This window comes from Geotrypetes seraphini, chromosome 2 (genome assembly GCF_902459505.1).
Source record: "Geotrypetes seraphini chromosome 2, aGeoSer1.1, whole genome shotgun sequence".
Classification (NCBI taxonomy): domain Eukaryota; kingdom Metazoa; phylum Chordata; class Amphibia; order Gymnophiona; family Dermophiidae; genus Geotrypetes; species Geotrypetes seraphini.
The window spans coordinates 76,372,275-76,386,596 of NC_047085.1; the positions used below are offsets into that span (position 1 = coordinate 76,372,275).

Below are 14,322 nucleotides of genomic sequence, written 5' to 3' on the forward strand. Positions count from 1 at the left end.
GATGTTACAGTAGTCGAGTTGACTTAATACGAGGGATTGTACCAAGATTCTGAAGACAGAGTTATCAAAGTGTGCTTTAATGGATTTAAGTTTCCAGAGGGTGAAAAAACTCTTTTTGATTATGGAGTCCACCTGATCTTTCATGGTGAGGCATTGGTCCAGAGTTACACCCAGTATTTTAATGGACTGATTGAGGTGGAAATCAGACACAACCTTAGGCAAAAATTAAGGATGAGTGCGGAGAACCACCTTGTCATGATGAAATACAGTAAAAGGCGGATCCGCTACCAAGGCCTGCAGCTCGCTAATCCGACGAGCGGAAGTGAGCGCAAGCAGAAAGATCACCTTCCAAGTGAGGAACTTGAGATGAGATGTATCCATAGGCTCAAAAGGAGGTTTCATAAGTTGAGCCAGAACCACATTCAGATCCCAAACCACAGGGGGAGGCTTGAGAGGAGGATGGACGTTCAAGAGACCCCTCATGAAACGAGAAACCAAAGGATGAAAGGACAGGGACTTTCTCTCAAGGGGCCGATGGAAAGCAGCAATCGCACTAAGATGCACCCGAATAGAAGTTGTCTTCAGACCGGAATGAGACAAATGAAGCAAATACTCCAGAATCGAAGACACAGGAACCGACACAGGATCCAGATGATGAGAGGAACACCAGGACGAGAATCTGGTCCACTACTGAGAGTAGCAGAGTCTAGTCGAGACTTTACGAGAAGCTTCCAAAACCTCCCGGACTGACTGAGATAACGGAATAGAAGTCAGGGGGAAAGGAACCAAGCTGTCAGATGTAAGGACTGAAGATTGGGATGAAAAAGAGAACCCCGACTCTGAGACAGCAGAGAGGGAAAAACAGGCAGAAGCAGAGGCTCCCTGACGCTGAGTTGAAGAAGCAGGGAGAACCACGGCTGGCGAGGCCAGCGAGGAGCAATCAGAATCAGAGTGGCCCGCACCGACTTGAGATGTACAAGCGTCCGCAGAATCAGAGGAAAAGGCGGAAACGCGTAGAGGAACTTCCCCTCCCAATCGAGGAGGAAGGCGTCGGCCTCGAGACGATCCGGGGAATACATCCTGGAACAAAAGAGAGGCAGCTTGTGATTGACAGGGGAAGCGAACAGATCTATCTGAGGCGTTCCCCACCGCTCGAACACCTGGTGAAAGACCCGGGAGTTCAGCGACCACTCATGCAGCTGCAGAAGGCGGCTTAGCTTGTCCGCTAGACAATTCTGCTCCCCTTGAATGTAAACTGCTCGAAGGAAGATGTTTTGGGAAATCGCCCACTCCCAGAGACGAAGGGCCTCCTAACACAGGGACCAGGATCCCGTCTCCCCTTGTTTGTTTACATGATACATCGCCACCTGGTTGTCCGTTCGGACCAGAACTACCCGATCGTGAAGCAGGTGGCGGAAGGTCAGAGCGGCCAGATAAATGGCTCGAAGTTCCAAAACATTGATGTGACAGCGACGGTCCTCCGCCGACCACAGACCCTGAGTGCGCAGACCGTCGAGATGAGCCCCCCAAGCGTACTCCGAGGAATCCGTGGTTAGGACTTTTTGGTGCGTAGGGGCGAGAAAGAGCAAACCCCTGGAAAGATTGGAAGAGTTGGTCCACCAACGGAGCGAGCGTCTCAAAGAGGGAGTAACCGTCACTGGACTGGAGATCGGGTCCCGATCTTGACGCCACTGCGAGGCCAACGTCCACTGAGGGATCCGCAGATGTAAGCGAGCAAACGGCGTGACATGAACTGTAGAAGCCATGTGACCCAGCAGAATCATCAGGCACTTCGCCGAGACCGAGGACAGGAGCGAAACCTGCCGACTCATCCGAACCAGAGTCTCCAATCGTGGAGGAGGAAGGAACGAATGGAGGCGAACCGTGTCCAGCACGGCCCCTATGAACTGAAGAGATTGAGAGGGGCACAACTGGGACTTTGGAAAATTCACTTCGAACCCTAGATGCTGAAGAAAGATGATAGTCTGTTGGGTCGCTAAGATAACCCCCTCCCTGGACGAGGCCTTGATCAGCCAATCGTCCAGGTAGGGAAAAACCTGAAGGTGCCGGGACCGCAGGGCTGCTGCAACCACCACCAAGCACTTCGTGAAGACTTGAGGGGACGAAGCTAATCCGAAGGGGAGGACCCGATATTGAAGGTGCACGTCCCCCCACCTGAAACCGCAGGAATTTGCAAAAGGCGGGATGCACCAGAACATGGGTGCAAGCCTCCTTCAAGTCGAGGGAGCACATCCAGTCCCCTTCGTCCAGAAGTGGGTACAGAACCAGGAAGGTGAGCATACAGAACTTCTCCCGGACAAGGTACTTGTTGAGCCGCCGGAGGTCTAGAATGGGGCGCAGGTCCCCGGTCTTTTTTGGGATCAAAAAGTAGCGGGAGTAAAACCCCCTGCCCTGCTGCCCGGGAGGGACGCGTTCCACCGCCCGGAGGCGCAGCAATGCTCTGGCTTCCGACAGGAGAAGGGGGATCTGCGACCTGTTGGAAGGACATGCGCTGGGCGGACTTTCCGGAGGAATTTCCCTGAAGTTGAGGGAGTAACCCTCTGATATAACCCGAAGGACCCATGCGTCCGAAGTGAGAAGGGTCCAAGCATAATAGAAGGCGCGGAGATGACCCCCGATGGGAAGTGGGGTAGATGACAGTGCGGAGGGGCCCCGCCCCCAACCGCTCAGAGCGTCAAAAAGACAGGGCGGGTTTAGACGCCTCCTGCGCCTGAGGCTTCTGCTGCTGTGTGCGACACTGCTGAGGAGGCCTTCAAGGGGGTGGCCTAGAGAAAGCCGGCGTGGTCTTCTAAGGGTAACGCCTAGGCGGAGCCCGGTAGGTCTTAGGAGCCGACGGTTTCGCCTTAGGACGTACCAGAGAAGCGAAAAACCGCTCGTGCTCAGAGAGGCGCTTTGTAGCAGCCTCGAGGGACTCGTCAAAGAGCTCTGAGCCCACCCAGGGCAGATTGGCCAGGCGCTCCTGCAGATTAGGATCCATATCGACGATCCTAAGCCATGCCAGCCGGCGCATCGCAACAGCGAACGCGGACACCCTAGAGGTGAGCTCAAAGGCATCATAGGTGGCATGAAACAGAAACAAGCGGAGCTGGGAGAGGGACTCGACCAGTCTTCCAAATTCGTCCCGGTGAGAAGCAGGGAGGACCCCTTGGAAGGTCGGCAAGGACTTTATCAGATGGCGGAGATATGATGTAAAGGTAAATGCGTAATTCAGAACTCGATTAGCCATCATGGAGTTCTGATAGAGTCTCCGTCCAAACTTATCTAGAGTGCGGCCCTTGCGGCCCGGCGGGACCGCAACGGAAATCCGTGAAGGTTGAGTTTTCTTAAAGGAGGATTCCACCATCAACGATTGGTGGGATAACTGCGCCCGCTCAAACCCTTTACAGGGCAACGTGCGGTATTTGGATTCCATTTTGGAATGAACAGCCGTCACGGCATAGGGGGATTCGAGGTTCCGCAAAAAAGCCTGACGCAGAACTGGATTCAAAGGAAGGCGGGGCGATTCCCTAGGCAGGGAAGGCAGATCCTGTTCCGCCAGGAACTCCTTAGAATATTGGGACCCCGCTAAAAGGTCCAGATCCAAGGCCCGTCCCATATCTTGAACAAACTTCGAAAACGAGGACTGACGCAGGCCGGACCGGTCCTCATCTGGGGTAGGAGAGTGAGAGCCCCGAGCCGCTGAAAAAGACGGTGAGGCCTCACGAGAGTATCGGGGTTCACGGCCCGCACCGGGGTCAGACCCCCACGAGGCAGCGCCCAGTGAACGCGCCGGGATTCGGACCTCCGAGGTCCCGAGGAGTCCCTCGGGGTCCAGGGCACCGCGACCTTCCGACGCCTCGGAGAGGAATCCCGGGACCCCCGGAGCGAGCCCTTCCGAGGGGGCGAACGAAGCAACCTCGGATTCGAGAGTGAAAGCTCCGAGACCCGAAGCGCCTCAACGTCCCGGTCCCGCGGGGAGTGCCCCCGCCTCGGAGGGGAACCCCTGGAACGCTTCGAGTGCTTAGACCGGCGCTTCGAGCGAGGGCGGCCCGCAGACGAAGAGCCCAGCGAGGCCCCGGAGGAAGACTCCGACGATGAGATCCGTCTAGTCTGGCGCACCCTATCCCGGGGCACACGGATGCTACGCTCAGGCTGGGCCGGGGCAGAGGCCGGGGCTGAGGCAGGCTGTAAATGGGCCAAAGGCGGTGGACAGCTCCGATGAAATAAGAGCCCGGAGCATGTCCTGAAAAACCGGGACCGCCATCATAGACGGCATGTCGGTAGCCACAGTGCACTCTACAGAGGGCGACCTCGGGAACGAGTATTCCCTGGGAGTAGAGGACTTGGAAGACCGGGCCGGGGTCGACCCACCAGGCCCCGCCGAGGACCCCGAGGATGGCTTCTTCGCGGGACCAGCTCCTGAGGAGGGAAGCGGGGACTTACCCTGGGAAGGCTTCGAGCCCGAGGACGAGGGCTTCGATGTCAAAAACAGGCGAGGCGGGGCCGCCAAGGCCGAGGTCAAGGCCGGGGCCGCCGAGGACTCAACAACAAACAACTCCGCCATGCGTGCACGACGTCGGCGGAGGGCCCGAGGTTGAAAAATCGCGCACCGGAGGCACGAATCCGTAGGGTGGTCAACACCCAAACACAAGAGGCACCACCGATGGGGGTCGGTGATCGACAACAGCCGATCACACTTGGTGCACTTTTTAAACCCCAACAAGGGCCGGGACATGAAATCTAAAAAGAGACCGTGACCGATCGAGGCCACGCGGCCCACGGCAACCTGGGAGCCCCCGGAAGCCAAAAACACGATCAACTTTTTTTTTTTTTTTTATTAACGAAGGAAATAAACAAGAGAAAACAACACGCACAGCGACTCCGAAGAAAACAATAAAGCCGCGGTGCAAGAAGGCAGTCAACACAGAGAAACACTAGAACAGGGCTTCTGGCTCTGCGGAAACTACAGAACTGAGGACCACGAGGTGGGGATGCGCCCTCTAGTGGAGGGAGAAGGCATGCACATGCGTGGTGCAGCACAGCAAGCTTGAAACTTCTTCAAGTTTGCTTGAAAAGCTGTCCGCGTCGGGGCTCCGTAGGTGACGTCACCCACATGTGAGAATATGCTGCCTGCTTGTCCTGGGATAATATGCTAATTCCAATGATTTTCATTGTCTGTAATCTTAATTAATTGCTGTGAACCACCTAGAACTCTCTGGGTATGGCGGTATACAAAATAAAGTTATTATTATTATTATTATTATACATGAGGGGCGAGTATGTGCAAGGAGGGAACAGTGCCCAAATATGAGCAGCTGTAAATATGGTTAGGATCTGAATAAGGGGTGGAAAGATAGGAAGTAGGTGTGAAGGATTTTAGAGTTTGTGAACTGTGTACTGCTCTACCCAATGAGCAGACATGCTGGAGGGGCTAACTAAAGATTGTACAGACTATACTATATATTTAATGAATGTACTATGCCAGGTGTATCCATCTTGCCAATTTCTGTGCAGAGGGCACCCTTTTGGGGTCCAAAAAGTAAATTTATATTACTTTACTCAAAGTCTCTCAGAATCTTACTCATCTTGTGGACTGCTTTTCTCATGTGTTATACCTTTCTCTTACTGTCTCTATATGTTACCGTGTTTCTCTAAAAATAAGACCGAACCCAAAAATAAGTCGGGGTAGGTCTTAATATAAGCCCTAGTCACTGGCAGCAGCACCCCCAACCCCCGCTGACACTTCCATCTCTCTCTCCCATTAGAACTCCGCTGATCGCAAGATACAGTACCTTGCAAACGGCAGTGTGCAGCAATCTAATTAGGCTACTTCGTGGCCTTCCGACAACCGAGCGTTTCTCTGCCACGCTGCTGATGACATCATTAGTGATGCATCAGAGGAATGCCAGGGTGGTAGAAGGCCACGAAGCAGCCCTATTAGATTGCTGCACGCTGATGCTTGCAAGGTACTGTATCTTACAGTCTGCGGCGCTCTAATTGGAGGGAGAGAGAGAAGTATCAGTGGGGGTTCGGTGGTGCGGGGGGAAGGGTGGATAGAAAGATGCTGCACTGAGGGGGTGGGAGGGATTGAAGCTGTGCAAGAGTTCTGCTGCACAAGGGATGGGAGGGAGGGAGGTAAGGATAGAAAGAGGAATGGCACAAGAGGATGCTGCACATGTGGGGGAGAGAAAGGAAAGAGAAAGAATTGGGGTGGAGAAGAGGAAGGGAGAGATGATAATTGTACATGAAAAAACAAGACCTACCCCAAAAATAAGATCTAGTGCGTTTTTAGGGCCCAAAATTAATATAAGACACGGTATTACATCCTGCAATAATTAACACCACCAAACTGTTTGCAAAATATATTAGTAATTCATTCTATTATAAATCTATTTATTAGTTCATTTGTCATACCAATAACCTTATCCTGATGTATTGTGGGACTTATATCCCTGATATCGATAGCTACTGCTTAGCCTTTTAGCATGGCAAATTTTTAAACTCGACAAAAATTCTTTTGAAATTGGGTAGCTAAACCCGTACCTCATTACCAGTCACAAAATGGCCGTTACACGCAACAGGAGCATTCTACGTTTGTTCGTTGGCGCTGCGTCGTCATAGAAATGTGGCAATCAGTGACGCGAAATAACACGTGCGCATGCGCATTTTCAGACATTACGTCTTGACTTCCTTGCTTAAGAAACCAAGAGCGCCATTTTGATGCAGGTTTGATCGGGGTGTGTGAGTGGGGAATATTCTTTGTAAAGCAGTACGTGAGGTTTTTTTTCTAGAGGTTCATCTTACTCTTTAATTATTGTAATTCTTGACTTTTATGTTGACTATGTATGTTTATTGGGGGGAAGGCGTGGAGGAGAAGATGTTGTTTTTTTGTTAAGTGAGTACAACGCTGGGTGTGGACTTAATTCGAGAAAAGGAAAGTGGGCCCCGCTTTGAGATGAGATTCTTTTGTATTATCAGGGTAATTGTAGCATGGGTGGCGGGAAAGTTGTGATGGTGGTTAATGTTGCGGATGTTTTCATTCGCAACTTGTAAGAAGTTCAAACTCTTCTTTGCCGTTATAGAAAGAATTACTTTAACTTGTAAGTGGAAAAAAAAAGGGATTAACATCGGGTTTGGTATAGGCAGGATATTCTGCGTTTTATTGTTGGTCTCTCGTCCATTCGGCAATACTATGCTGGGAGTTATATATATATATTTAGTAGCAGGGTTTGGTTTCTTGTTTTTTTTTTAATAATAGTTAAGGTTCCCTAGACAAGAAAGTTTTATTTTTTCATACGTGTAAAAACTTAAAGTCGTGTACTCCCCCCTACCTTTTTTCCCCCCTTCAAGCAGCTAGTGACATAGGTATCGGCTCTGGTCCTGTTGTGGGTGTAGTAAGTAATGTAATATTAACGCTTTCACCTGGGATTTGTCTGTATGAATCGTCATTAAGCCGTTTTTAACTCTTGGGATTTTTTTTAAAGCATTTTATGCTTAAAAGTTTCAAAAATGGGCTATCTTAGCAGGCTTTTTGCTTTCTTTAACTTTTTTTGTGGGTTAGACTGAGGTTAAATGTTTTCCATTGTCAGTTGAAATCGATACTTAAGCGAAAAAGTACAGATTATATGTGACTTTTTTGATGGTTGGACTGTTTGTAATTGGAAAGTAGCATGTAAGAATGTTTGCCCTTAGCTTTAAGGGATAGTGAAGAATCATTTGACTTATCAGGATGTTTATTTACGATAGTTTATTATAACTCTTAACGTCTGTATAAGGATGCTTTAAAACTCGGGTTTGATCTTTTTATACTTTTGCATGTATTGAAGATCTCTATAGCACAGTGTTTCTTCCCTTGTGGATAATTTTGACTTATCAGGATGTTTATTTACGATAGTTTATTATAGCTCTTAACGTCTGTATAAGATAGGATGCTTTAAAACTCGGGTTTGATCTTTTTATACTTTTGCATGTATTGAAGATCTCTATAGCACAGCGTTTCTTCCCTTGTGGATAATTTTGACTTATCAGGATGTTGATCTATGCTACTTTATTATAGCTCTTTACGTCTGTATAAGATAGGATGCTTTGAAACTCGGGTTTGATCTTTTTATACTTTTGCATGTATTGAAGGTCTCGATAACACAGTGTTTCCCTTATGTAATTTTGAGGGGATTAAAAAAAACTTAAGCTCTTCCTTATAAATTTATTACTGTGACAAAATAGAAACGGAGAAAATGAGCGCTTTTTTAAAGTTTGTTCATTTGTCAATTTTCTTTGCTTAGTTAAGCGTTGTGTGAAGCAATGCTTCTCAATCTAGTCCTCGGGGCATAACCAGCCAGTCGGGTTTTCAGGCTATCCAGCTGAATGAACATGCATGACATACACTTTCATGCACTACTTCCTTGGTATGCAAATCCATCTCATGCGTTATCATTGTGAAGATTCTGAAAACTTGAGGATAGTGACACAAGTGCCCCTGTGAAAAATGGGAGAAAAAAATCCAGCTGCTTGGTTTTTATTTTTATTAGATTATGAGCTCTCTTAAGCAGGCTCTTGTATTTAGTTGCACAAAATTTCTAGTAATGTAATAGTAGTAAAATATGAAGAGATTCTGCAAACATGCACTTTATTTCAATTGTATACAAATTTCTCGTGGATATTCTGAAAAGCAGCCCAAAAATGTTCTCCAGTAATACATAGGAAAAGGGACAGTAAATTACTGAAGAGCTGGAGCTGTGGTTCTCAAACCAGTCCACTCAACCAGATATGTTTTCAGGATACCCACAATGAATATGCATGCACTGCTTTTATTGTGTGCAAATCTCATGCATATTTATTATAGATATCCTGAAAACAATTGTACTAGGCCACTGAAAGAAAATGGTTGCTATTTTCTTTTATATACTTTAGTAATTGTCATTTTGTGTTATATGGAATTTTTTTAATGGATGCATTTTTATTGCAGTCAACTTATCTCCCCAAACTGCACAAATTGCTGCTGGGCAGATTGGTTGGGCCATTCTGGTCTTAGTCTGCTGCTGTTTACTGTCACTATGTAAGTAAATCAAATAATGCAGCTACTCCATTAAGAATATATTCTTTAATCCTATGAGACTTTAAGTGATGAACCCTATAGTGAGTGTTGGTATGTAGGTACAAATAATGGTTATTACATTACATTAGAGATTTCTATTCCACCATTACCTTGCGTTGTTCATATTTTGTTAGCTTTATAAAATAAAGTACAATTTTTATCTTGCTTTCTGAAGAGAAGGCAGCTTTTGAAATCACTGTCATAATACCCCCTCCCCCCAAAAAAGGAAAACAATAAAAAAAAGTTATCCACTCCAAATTTGTATAGCACGTTAGCTGTGTTTGGAGATTTCATATGCCCTCTATTCTGTAAGGAACTGTTCCAACACCCCCCCCCCCACACACACACACACACTTAAGTCCATAAATACATTATATGATGCTGTGCCTATTTGGGTTTGCAGATGATGAGAGCTAGGGCGCTCCCCAGATTCAGATTGTAGGCATTTTTTAAAAAATTGTGCTTACATGAATCATCTGGGATATCTTTTTTTTTTTTTTTTTTTTTACAACTGCAGAATCTAGAAAGTCAAAGCTGCTATGTTCAGACCTATATGCCAATGAGAAAAGATGTGTTCCAGAAAAAGCTGACTTGAGCCATTTATTGTTTTCTGGTACTGTTTGTCCAGCATGTACATCCCTCTGAGAGATGCTGGTTTCCAGGTTGTATTGGAATGCAGGATGTACTTGGTGGCTTTTCAGTGTTGTATCTTTTTCAGTTTTCAATTGTTCCTTGAGAGGAAGAACTGTCAGCTGTTTTGATATGCCTTTGAGTTGCATTGATTTATATCTTGGCAAATTTAATATTATCATGGTAACACGTATATTATGTTTTTCAGATACTGAACTTTCCTTTAAATACATCTTCGGCTTGGATTCTTGTTACAATTAATTTGAATTGTAACTTGAAAAATTGATAGCTAACAGTGTCTTCACGGAAGTGCAGTTGGTAAGGTTCTAACAATCATATTGTGTATGATAAAATCCTAAGAAACTGAATTAAGATGAGGCAGGGGTAAAAGAGAGCAGAAGTTCTTCAGAGAGCAGCAGCTACGTCTTGGGGGGAAAATGGATGGAAGATTTGAAGATTTCTACAAGAAATATGGCTTATCATGGCTTCTCATTGGTCATAATATTTAAAAAGAAGTTAGTGCCTTGCTAGATAACTGGTACCAAGGATTAAGTATGTTCATCATTTTGGGCATAGTGTATAGTAATCCTACTCTTTAAGCCACGCTGTAGTGAAAAATTTGTGCTTTTAATGAGATCACTTTGTGCCTTTCTTTCAAGACCAAATGGCATTACATAGAAAGGAATTTTGCTTCAAAAAGCAGCAATTTTTTTATCAGATAATTTTAATTAAACGGAATTTGTAGGAATCTACAAAGGTTTTTTGTTTTGCTTTTTCACTCTAGGGTCAGGAAATCACTTGCCAACTAGGGATTTTGTATCCTGGCCTTTCATTTGGAAGTGGATAATAGGCTCTTAGGTTTTGGGATGAGTTTATTTGGTCTAACTGACCCAGTTGCGCATGAAATGGTCTTTTAGCATTAAATGAAGTATCTGGTCTTGGATACTTTTGTAACTGAGTTGTATTCTGCTCTATGACTGGATATAACATCTCATGCTTGTTGGAGCCACAGGAAATTGGTTGCCTTTATTTTGTTGCTAAGGAAGCATTATTTTCAGCTTTTAATCTTTTCAAACGTCTGGTGCACTAGTACCAGCAAACTTTTAATAGAGGTTTTGTTCAATTAACTTAGCTGGATTACCTTTTTAGCCTTCCATGGACTACAAACTCATGTCTGGAATTTTAAGTGTAAATGGAGACTACATTCTATATAAAAAAAAAGAAAGAAAATGTTTTGGTTCCAAATATGTACTAAAATCTCAAGGAGGCACAGATGCACCAAAAGCTTTATATATGCAAAAGGTTCAGGAGGGTGTCTCCCCAAATTTGCATGAGGTTCTAACATGACCTTCAAGATATCAAATGCTCTAGTCAGTGAACTACTGTTAAAATCCTGCACATACAATTGCCCAGGTTACTTAGGGCTCCTTTTACTAAGCTGTGATATCGTTTTAAGCGCGTGCTACATGCTAACGCCTTCATAGAGCTGGTGTTAGTATTTTCTGTGTAATGCGGGGGTTAGCGCGCACTAAAAACGCTAGCACAGCTTAGTAAAAGGAGCCCTAAGATTCAGTAGCTGGATTCAGAACCAGGGAGCTGATCTTGTGCATAGAGCCAAAGAGCTATTACCAGAGTTATACCTACTTCAGAGAATATGATAGGGCAGGGGTCAGAAACCTTTTTAAAAGCAAAGGTCCATTTTATCCTAAATGATTGACCCAAGATTTACAAAGAGCTGCAATGGATAGAGAAGGGGTTTTGAGAGATGATTTTTAATACAATGAGTATATATGCATTTAACACAAAAACAAAACTTCACGTACTTAAAAATAAAGAAAAAAAATTTGATGAGACTTTTGACAGTATTTCCGCATAGTTTCATGTTCATTTTTCCTTCTCCCCATGCACCATCTATCCCTCTCGTCCCCTATATCCTTATTACCACTCTCATCCCTCCTGTAACATTTCTTTTCTCTCAATCCACACAAATATTTTATGCTCTTTCCTGCTTCAATTGGTCAACGGTGATTCCTACAGGGGCCGGGGCAAGAGAGGAGGGGGAGTGTTGATTACAGTACTCTTTCAATATTTGCAGTTTTTCAACATTTGCGATCACTCTGAGAACGTAACGCCTGCGAATTTCATGGAGTACTGTACTCTGAACAAACATGAATCCACGCAGTCATTGATTATAGAAATAGACATCTTATAGAAGTTTTACGGGGAAAAATACACGTGTGGCAATTTTAGATCTCTGCAGATGACCAAGGCATACTATGTTTTGTTTTTTTTCTGTTGGTGCTAATATTGCTGACTTGCTGTTGGTGCTAATATTGCTGTGTTGATTAAGGTACTGTATATACTCGAATATAGGATGAGATTTTGGGGCCAAAAATGGGGGAGTCTCGTCCTATATTCGGGTCATCACCCAGTGACCACCCGGCACCCTCCTGGATGTGCTGCAGGCCTTCAGTTAGGCCAGGACAGGAGGGATTCCTCCCTTGTCCCGGCTGATACTAACAATTTTTTACCCCTTCCTCCCTCGTGTACTTTTTCCCTGGTGGTCCAGTGGTGTATCTCGAGCCGAGCCCCTCCTTGCCAATCTTGCGGCCAGCAGTACGCCGAGTGTTGCCAGTTCTTGTGGGACTCTCGGTTCTCGCGGCACCCATTCAGGGAGTGGGGCAGGGCGGGAGCTTAAAGCTTTCTCCTGTGTGACGGCCAGGTTGCGTTGCTGGCTGCGAGATCAGCAGGAGGGGTTTAGTACAGGATAAGCCACTGGACCACCAGGGAAAACAAGCGATTCCCCAAACGATCAACTCCCTTATTGGGTCAGGCCCTTTGCGCCTCCTGCCCTACCAGCCTCTTAGAAGCTTCAGCAAAGAAGAAGGCAACATCACAGGCCTGCTCCAGGACCCTCGAGGAGTGTGTGTGGGGGGTGTGTACAAAATTGTTAGTATTGGACAGGAAGGATCCCTCCTGTCCTGGCCTATCACTAGATAACTAGAGGGGGAAAAGGGTATAGGGAGTAGGGGGGTTGGGCTGCAGAGCCTGGGGGGGGATTTGAGTATATATGGTGTGTATTTTAGACACAAACGTCCTTTCTAGTCCAATAGGTATCATTCTATATCGGACGTGTCAAACTGGCCCGCGGTGTACTAGAATTTGGCCCGCCAGACAAATAAAAATTTCCAATATTGCTGGCCTGCTGGGAGTGCACCATGCTGTGCTCCTGTCGCTCTTCACATTTGGGTCTGCCTGCAATCTCCCGGCTGGCCCTCCCAGCGGACTGCTCTCTTCCTGGTCCTCCCGGCTGCTGTCAACATTCAGGTCCGCCTGGTCCTCCCTGCTGCCTGCACCCTGGGTCAGACAGACCCAGCAGCAGCACACACACAGACACCATAGCTTCTTGTGGATCTGGCGCAGGAGCATCAGATTGGGTAAGAGGGAGATCACTAAAATTGAGAGGGATGCAAGGAGGCAAAGAGGTGATTTATGAGATGTGGAGGGTGAGCAAGGAGGGAGAAGGGTGTTGAACATGGGGAGAGGAGGGAAGAGAGAGATCCAGTGAGAGGATTGAGGATGAGAAGGGGGAAATTAGATGCACAGAGGGAGGGAAAGAGATATTGGATATGAGGAATGAGTGGCCTGCACCATGGTCTTCCCGGCTCCTTAACTGCATGTAATATAAGTTTCAAGTTTATTAAAAATTTTGATTAAACGCAAATCACAACTTCTAAGCATTTTACAAATTGTATTAAAGGGGAAGACAAAACAGACGAATATCCATTTAACAAAACTTAATTGATACAAAGAAAACTATAGGAAATAAGGGGGGAACTTCAAAATTAAAAGTAAAGAATACATAGAAGGTAATCAATCAAAAGGAAAGTGGAATGGGGACTTGTATACCACCTTTTTGTGGCTTTGGCATTCACGAGCGCCTTCCTCTGCTTTCGCCGCTTGTGGTTGCCTGCACCCTTCCAGCTATTTTAGGCTTCTGTTTTTAATTTTGGCCTGTCACAGAGCCAGTGTGGGGTTGGAGAGGTTGTAACCCTATACTTCTACTAAGACTAAGGGGTCCTTTTATTAAGGTGTGCATTTAGTGAACTCTAAATTGGTTAGCGTACCTTAATAAAAGGTCCCCTAAGTATCTTTAATAAAAAATTTGGCCCACAACTATGTCGGCTCCTTTTGTGATTTGAGATTGACACCCCTGTTCTAGATGGACAGGTAATATCCCAGTGTGCAGAAGGAATCCACTCCCAGCTTTTGAATTCTTCCTCCACTACAGGACTTTGCTGCCCCTTTAAGTTTTTCCTTCTCCACAGGAGCTAGGAGTCACATTTTTGATCTGCTTAGTTTTATTTTTTGGCCTTTCATAGTATTTGAAGGATTTGGTACTTGGAGCTCCTCTCGTTGAGGCTCCAGCTCTGCTACATGGAGGAGAAGCAGATAGGTCTGCAGCTGGCAGGCCAATCCCTCTGGTACCTATTGGATAGTCTGCAGAAACCTTTTGGAGCTCGGGGTCTGTTTTCCTTGCAGCATTGTTCTCTTACCAATACTTCATTTTTCTTACTGGCCATACCTCTCATTATGCA

The 14,322-nt window shown here is 46.0% G+C and overlaps 2 protein-coding genes across 8 annotated transcripts in view; one reads left to right on the top strand and one right to left on the bottom strand.

Moving 5' to 3' along the window:
* Positions 1-6,625, bottom strand: part of TMEM67 (transmembrane protein 67) — a 959,807-nt gene extending 953,182 nt beyond the window's left edge. The window contains exon 1 of the mRNA XM_033932787.1: positions 6,544-6,625. The gene's annotated coding sequence lies outside the window, so the exon portion shown is untranslated. The remainder of the gene's footprint in view (positions 1-6,543) is intronic.
* Positions 6,626-6,704: 79 nt separating this feature from the next.
* Positions 6,705-14,322, top strand: part of LOC117355123 (RNA-binding protein 12B-like) — a 28,347-nt gene continuing 20,729 nt past the window's right edge. For 2 of the 7 annotated variants that reach the window (XM_033933206.1, XM_033933213.1), the window contains exons 1-3: positions 6,705-6,769; positions 8,966-9,055; positions 9,933-10,042. The gene's annotated coding sequence lies outside the window, so the exon portion shown is untranslated. Of the gene's footprint in view, positions 6,770-8,282; positions 8,406-8,965; positions 9,056-9,932; positions 10,043-14,322 lie in introns of all 7 variants that reach the window. The other 5 variants (XM_033933207.1, XM_033933209.1, XM_033933208.1 and 2 more) reach the window with 5 other exon arrangements.